This window comes from Lacerta agilis, chromosome 14 (genome assembly GCF_009819535.1).
Source record: "Lacerta agilis isolate rLacAgi1 chromosome 14, rLacAgi1.pri, whole genome shotgun sequence".
NCBI lineage: Eukaryota > Metazoa > Chordata > Lepidosauria > Squamata > Lacertidae > Lacerta > Lacerta agilis.
Window position 1 is genome coordinate 34,494,616 of NC_046325.1, and position 5,575 is coordinate 34,500,190.

Consider the following 5,575-nt stretch of genomic DNA (forward strand, 5'->3'; position numbering starts at 1 on the left):
GGCAAGAATGCCCACAGCCACCCTTTGCTTTACCCTCAGGCTCTTTCCTCACAGCGTGCAGTAAGATTTCCCCATCAGAGCAGAGATTTCCTCCAGGAATAAAATGAGTCTGTTAACTCAGGCTGACCTAGTCTATAAAACAGCCATACCAAAAAAAACCACCGCCTCCCCTTAAATCCCCCTTTGCTGGGCAGAGAATCCCATTTTTAAAAACTACTGCACACTTTCCAGTGTGGTGTAGTGGTTAAGAGCGGTAGACTCGTAATCTGGTGAACCGGGTTCGCTTCCCCCCGCTCCTCCACATGCAGCTGCTGGGGTGACCTTGGGCTAGTCGCACTTCTCTGAAGTCTCTCAGCCCCACTCACCTCACAGTGTTTGTGTGGGGGAGGAAGGGAAAGGAGAATGTTAGCCGCTTTGAGACTCCTTCGGGTAGTGATAAAGCGGGATATCAAATCCAAACTCTTCTTCTCTTCTTCTTTCCTGCTGTTTAATTGGTGTTGAGGCATTTTAACACCCCCAAAGATTTGATGTGACTGCAGTAGCCCTTTCTAATAAATACCTATGGAGTGTTGGCAATTGCAAAAAGCCATACCTGCATGGATTGGGGGGACTGCCTTGGCATTTTGGCTCCAGGGCACCAGAAAAAGCGACTGAGTAACACTGCCTAAGGCAAGTGTGCAGAACCTGTGGTTCTCTTCCTGTTGCAGGACTATCAACTCCCATCATCCATGAACATTGGTTGTGCTGGCTGGGGTTAAATCCAACATAGGTTTCCCCATTCATAGTCTTTAAGATTTCCTTCCCTTTGTTTCTTCCAGTTTTTGCCAAAGCTTATCTATCTATCTATCTATCTATCTATCTATCTATCTCTATCCAGTGCTTTTTTTCTGGAGAGACGCATACCCCTAAATATTTTGTGAATCTAAGTTTGGCCTCATTGAGGGGCAGTATTTCAATAGGAGTAGGAAATGAGAGTACCCCTAGACATTTTTTTAAAGAAAAAAGCACTGTATCTATCTATCCTAAATATTGGTATCATAATAAAATTTGCATTCACAGCTTGTCATGTCATTTGCCAGCACGTGCTTTTGAGATAGCAAGAAATGGAACCTGGAGGAGTTGCTAGACTTTTTTTTTTAATGAGCACAGGATATAGAAGTCTTTCATTAAAAAGAAAGCTGCTGTTGCAAATAAATTTTCACAAAGCATTCAGACTGTGTTTTGCACTGCCTCCCTCCACCTCTGGCATATCCACTAGTGAGAACTGTGGAAAAACGAGACAAAAGCTCGCAGCCAAGGAAAACCAGTGGGGATTTATGGGAGTCCTGGGGCAAAATCTCACACATGTACAAGTTTTGGGGAAGACTGGTGAGATACTAGAAGTGCGCCCATCCTCCTAATGTGTGGATACTTACAGGTGAAACTCGAAAAATTAGAATATCGTGGAAAGGTTCATTTCTTTCAGTAATTCAACTTAAAAGGTGAAACTAATATATGAGATAGACTCATGACATGCAAAGCGAGCTATGTCAAGCCTTGATTTGTTATAATTGTGATGATTATGGCATACAGCTGTCGAGAACCCCAAATTAACAATCTCAACTTTGCGGTTTTCATCAGCTGTGTGCCATAATCATCACAATTATAACAAGCAAAGGCTTGACATATCTCGCTTTGCATGTCATGAGTCTATCTCATATAGTAAACTCCAGTAGCTAATGAAAACAATGGCTTACATAAATGGACTTTTCCACAATATTCTAATTTTTCGAGGTTCACCTGTATATATAGACAAAATGGCACACGCAAATGGAAGGTATCTGTAAGGCAAAGCTTGCTCAGTGGGTACAGAATATTGGATGACTGGAAAAAAGTGGGGGGGGGAGAGAAAGAAGAGGAAGGAAAATGGAATGGGCAGGGGGGGGATGCATGGATGGTTCAAATCCTGAACTGCAGAACTCCCACCTTGCACTCTGTTGTTTCACGTCCCATTTGTATTCCTGCTTTGTGAACATTGTGATTTTTTTAAAAAATTCCAAGAGAGGCATAGGTTTCCTCTTTTCTAGTATCCCTAGCAAACCGCTCTCTCGGTTTTGTCCGCATTGTTGCCTTTGGAAGGTACACTTATTAAAATGGCCGCGAGTTCAGATCGTGGTCATTTTTCAGGATCCAGCTCCCTCCACAGAGCCTCTAGCACATGGGGTAGGTAGCGAAGCGCCCTCCGGGTGGTACATTTCCCCCATCTCCCATCAGCCCCAGCCAACATGGCCAATAGTCAGGGATGATGGGAGTTGTGATCCAGCAAGATCTGGAGGACACCATGCTTGCATCCACACCATATATTTAAAGCAAACACCTCCTAAAGAATCCTGGGAACTGTAGTTGTTGCAGAGCTGCGATTCCTGGCAACCTTAGCAAACTAGGTTTCCCTGGATTCTTGGGGTATGTGTGTGTCATGTGGCTTAAATGCATGGTTGTGTAGACAGTCCCAAGTTGGCTTTTCTTGTTCTAGAAACGCCTCCTGTCTCAGAGGCACGTGCAGTTTTTCTTTTCTCTCTGCCAACAGCAGAACCAGGGATGATCCAGTGAAGCGAAAAGGGTGGGATATTCAGGACAGACATTCACACATTTTAGCCGCTGGGTCCTGCTAGTCTGGGAAGTGGACACAAGACTCACATAGGGGGGGGAGCCCAGACAGCTCCTCCACACATCAATTCTACAACGGGATATTGCCAGAAACAATTTTATTTACACAAGGACAAACATTGGAACATATTACAAAATACTCAACTGAAAATTGTATCCAGAGCGAGATAAAACAGAGAGAAAGAGAAAGAGACAGAAAGCAGGAGGGGGAAAGCAGGAAAAATAAAATAAAATTACAGTTATTCCCACTTGTGGGGGGCATCTTTCAACAACATGAGAAGGGGGCTGGTTAGAGGATTGGTGGTTTTTTTGTTTGTTTTTCGGACAAAGTCCCTCTTCCCCTCCATGAAAACAGCCCCCTTGGCAACTTAATACTGGTGTGGAATCCTCCACAAAACAGGAGCTGTAACGCACACACGCACACACACACAAACAAACAAACACACAACTTGTTCCATGCTGTTGTCCTAAAGACTCATGGCTTTTCGAAGGAGTTGCTACTCTTGGCCAGTTCTGACTTCCCACCCTCCTCCCCCTAGAAATAAGAACAAAACGAAAACCAAAATGAAAAATACGGCTGGTGGATATTTGTCTTCCCACCCACCTTTAAAAAAAAGGGAGGTGGGAAAATGTAGATGTGACAAGCCCTACCTACGAGTTCTGCGGAACACACACCGCCTGACCTCAGATTTAGCTGGAGTCTCTATTGCTCTGGGTGAACGAGCCGTACAATCCCAACGGCGGGATTTCATTTTATACCTGCGTTAACGAAAACCATGAACGTAAAGCTACGCTGGTGCAGAAACAGGCGTATTGGACACAAAACGTGTGCAGCGTGGAAGGGCAGGGGGAACAACGACCGCATCCAGCAAGCTGGCAATGCACATGAAAATCCATGGCTCACCCTCTCCCCTCCAACGTGCCTCTGCTTCAAACCCACATGTAGAAGCACCAGTGTGCAAGGCAGAGTTTAGCCATAGGGACAGAAGCAAGCATGCAGCCTTGCACAGAGCTCTGGGCCTGCACGGCGGCTTTCCACAAGCCCCTTGGTGGACAGCAGCACCTGTGAAAAGGAGATGTGAGGGAACTGCATGCTCACATGAGGACAAAGGAAACGCCTGCATCTCCTTTGTGGGTGGACAGGAAGGACTTGAGACTCTGGGCGACTGCCTCTCTCTATGACCTGCCGCAGACTACAGGAAAACCCCACAGCCTTGCTTAAAATAAGTGGCTTCCTCATTGTCCCTGCTCTTTATTTCACCTCTGCTCCCACTTCAATTCTGCACTAGCAGCATCATGGCGCACCATCTACCTTGGCTTGTGTCAAACCAGTGAGCTACCTTGACGGCACTTTAGCTAAGGACACTCATTGGGTTCAATCGGCAAAGGGGAACTTGCCTCCCTCCGGGTGCTGTTGGACTTCATCTCCCATCAGCATAGCCAATAGTGAGGGATGATGGGAGTTGTAGTCCAATAGCACCTAGAAGGCTGCAGGTTCCCTGTTGCTGTTTTCAATCCACTGAAGCAGTGTTTCCCAAGTTTGGACTACAATTCCCATAATTCCTGACCACCGGATCCTGCTAGCTAGGGATGATGGGAGTTCTAGTCCAAAACCAGACAGAGAGAGCCAAGTTTGGGGAACCCTGCACTAAAAGCCTCACTGATTTCAGCGGGAACGATGTCAAGTCATGACGAACAACTTCATTGCAACTTAAGTCTGGATTCATGAGGATGAGGTTTCTCAAATACTATGTTTGAGCGTCCTCTGGCTCTTAACAACCAAGACAACATCCTCATCCTGGTCCTATCAGAAAAAAGGAAGGCGTGTGGGATACTTCAAGGTTCCTACCTGGAGGAGTGGGTGAGGAGGAACTCCTCACAAAAGAATTTTGATTGGCCAATGACAGCGGCATTCAATATCGCTCATACGAAGGCCGTCTGCCATTGGGGGAATGATGTGGTCTGTACACACATACAACAGCCTGGTCGATACAAATTTTGGGTCATGATTGAGGGCATTCAGGAGCTAGGCCTAGCCTAGCCAACCGCTCCTATCTTTGTAGGGCACCAGGCCTCACACCCAGGAACTTAGATCTTAGGTAACCACCTCTATCCACAACCACAATTCAAACTCGCAACTGGAGATGGGAGGGCAGGCCCGCAGCATATACCGATAGATTAAAGTGTATGTGGTTTCATAGCTTCATTCCAACCCCCCAAGGAAGGCTCCCTCAGGAAACTGACACAGATCTTTAAAGAAGATAAACCCTCACTTTCTTGTTACAGTGCCCGAAATATCACCAAGAAAAGTTCTTCGATCCTCCAAAAGGGGCATTTATGGGTTTATTTTAAACTGGGAGTGTGATGACATCTATCAAAGCAAATCCTTGCATATATACTGATCTGCTCCGCCGCTGCCGCTGTACCCCACAAAAAACCCCACTCTTTTGCCGCTGATAGCAAGTGGTTCAAAATGTTAACTAGAGGGACAACAGGCAAGTGCACTTATTCCAGGATTGCAAGGGAGATCATGTCAAGCACCCATCTATCAATCAATCAGTAGTAATTTAATTGTCTTAACTGCTTTTAATGTTGAACTTTAGGTTGCTGAAACTTAACTAAAAGGATGGGCGTTGTTGCTGTTATTCCCACTGACTGAAAGTTGGAGTTGGAAGAGATCTAGCAGGCTGTCAAGTCCGATCTCCTGCTCAAAGCGGGGAAATCAAGAACCCAAAACACTTTTGAGGTACAGTGGTACCTTGGTTCTCAAACTCAATCCGTCCCGGGAGTCTGTTCGACTTCCAAAACGTTTGCAAACCAAGGCGCGACTTCCAATTGGCCCTGGAAACAACACCAACAGCCGAAACAGACATTCGGCTTCTGAAAAACTCACAAACCGGAACACTTACTTCCAGGTTTGCAGCGTCCC

General features: G+C 45.9%; 1 long non-coding RNA gene across 1 annotated transcript; it reads right to left on the reverse strand.

Annotated features, from left to right (window-relative positions):
• Nucleotides 1-2,727: 2,727 nt before the first annotated feature.
• LOC117059054 lies at nt 2,728-5,575 on the reverse strand. Its single transcript, XR_004427888.1, has 2 exons — nt 3,746-5,575; nt 2,728-3,709 (listed from the first exon to the last, which is right to left on the reverse strand). It is a non-coding gene; the product is annotated as an uncharacterized LOC117059054 (long non-coding RNA).